The sequence below is a fragment of the Dermacentor silvarum genome, chromosome 4 (genome assembly GCF_013339745.2).
Source record: "Dermacentor silvarum isolate Dsil-2018 chromosome 4, BIME_Dsil_1.4, whole genome shotgun sequence".
Taxonomy (NCBI): domain Eukaryota; kingdom Metazoa; phylum Arthropoda; class Arachnida; order Ixodida; family Ixodidae; genus Dermacentor; species Dermacentor silvarum.
Genome location: NC_051157.2, coordinates 47,710,395 through 47,712,570, shown reverse-complemented (window position 1 = coordinate 47,712,570; position 2,176 = coordinate 47,710,395).

The following is a 2,176-nucleotide window of genomic DNA, read 5'->3' as shown; positions in this document are numbered from 1 at the left end:
GGTACGACCAAAAGAGACACTGCTTCTTCTTCTTCTTCTTCGTTGTCCACGGCTACCTTAACTTACCTTCGTTGATGATGATGATGATGATGATGATCCTTTATCATGGCTCGCACCCACTGAGGGGGATAGGCCAAGAATCGCTTATTGTTATGTTGGTTGTCGTTGTTGTTGTTGTTGTTGTTGTTGTTGTGTTGTTGTTGTTGTTGTTGTTGTTGTTGTTGTTGTTGTTGTTGTTGTTGTTGTTGTTGTTGTTGCCTATCACGCATGTGGCTCCTACCCACGGTGGGGGATTGGCCAAGAAATGGGTGGATTATTCCAAAATAATATGGAGGTGCTTCCATCATGGCAAAATTGAGGAAAAGTAACGTCTTTCATAGCGTCACGTTTATCTTCACTTCATTAAATGACAATAATGATGTGTCCATGACACAGGGGCGCATAGACGCGAGGATACGGCCACACATACTGAGATGAGAGAAACCTCGCATAGTAATTAAGAAAGGAAAGATATAACAAAAGAATTATTAAGTTTCTCCCAACGCACAGAAGACAAAGAGAAAGCGAAGAGCACGCACCTCTTCACGCCTTCTTTCTTTTCTTTCCGCCAAATTGAGTTGAATTCGTTAAATTTTTACGTTTTAATTTAGTCCTTCATTCTCATAAAATTATTATCTCCAATCTATATCTTCCAATTCTAACCTACATATCTTAAACGTTGTTTGAATTCTTTTACATTTCTTCTTTCTTATTTTATTTTGGAATACCCGGTTCTTGACCCAACCCCCAGAGTGTGTACGTATCGCTAACTCCGAGGCTCCCTCGACATCTACACATTTCAATAACACTTTTTATGACCGATGCCCCAGAGTGGGTTGCGCAATTTCATTGGGGAACAAGAACAAGAGTATACGGGCACTCGTAGCGCATTCGCGCCGTCGCCTTTGGTGCCATTGTAGTCGTGGTGTTATGCTTCTGGTGCTCATGCGCGGCCCACGAGTGGAAGGTTAGAAGGTATGCACTGTGGTGCATGAAGTGGTTCGAGTAGAACGGACAGTACGCCACCAACTTCCGTCTCATATCTTGGAACATTGAGGTGCGACCCCTGCAATTCCGCTCCCCATCACGCCAACGCTGTGAGACGCCTGGTAGCTGCCAGGGTGGTGTTTCTGGTGCGCCGCAGAAGTTGCCTTGCTTGGTGTGTCGCGCCAACGTGTCGCGTCTTTTGTATTCTTAGAACAGCGTCTGAGGAGCTGCAGCGCAACGCTATACACCTTGCTAGCGATTTCAGTGCTTCGCCCTTCGGGTGAAACTGCCCAGCCATTTCAACATTCTTTATTTCTTGAATCCTTTCGCCGCCCAATTCACTGACTCTCGTACCCCCCCCCCCCCCCCCCCCCCCAATTCACTGTAGGAAACGACCATCCAACCATACCATCGCAGCGCATTTTACATCAATTTGCTACTATACGTGCGATGTTTAAGGCTCAATTCAACTGTAGCTACTGTTGGTATTTTGTGGCTGTTCGTGTTCGGAGTAATACTCGGAAACAGCCGGCGAAACTGCCTTCGGGAGTGACACAACCCCCGAGTACCTCAAGTGGGATGTGAAAGGAAAGGCGCAAGAATGGAAAATGAAGGAATCGCACAAAACAAGTCGATAGAGGGAAGAAGGAGAGACACCAATTACGTTCATGTACTCTTTAATTCCTTAATTTTTGCGATCTTTGAAGCATTTAGAGAACGTCGACGCATGCACCCGATCTAAACTACGTAGCATGTGCTAGTATAAATGCTCATGTCGTGATCCTTTGGAAAAGCACGCTGACATTATCAGAAGGAATCGTGTACATGCTCATCGAGCACGCTTTGTTCGCTTTCACCAACTCAGTGAACTCATTCTGGCGTAGCACACCATTAATATGAGTAACATTTAATTACCGATTGCAAAAGGGTACTTTCCAAATTACTCACATTATCCTATTTCTTATGCCATCCTATAAAATGGTGCCGGCATCACCATCATTAGGTGGTGTCGGCTGACACAAGAAAGGAATAATTGGAAATCGCGACGGGCGGGCTTGCCCCTGCGGTGGCCAGAAATAGGCTTATGATTATAATTTTCTTCTTCAGATCCATCTAGAATGAGTAAGGCGCGAGCTAATTCAGACGGAAA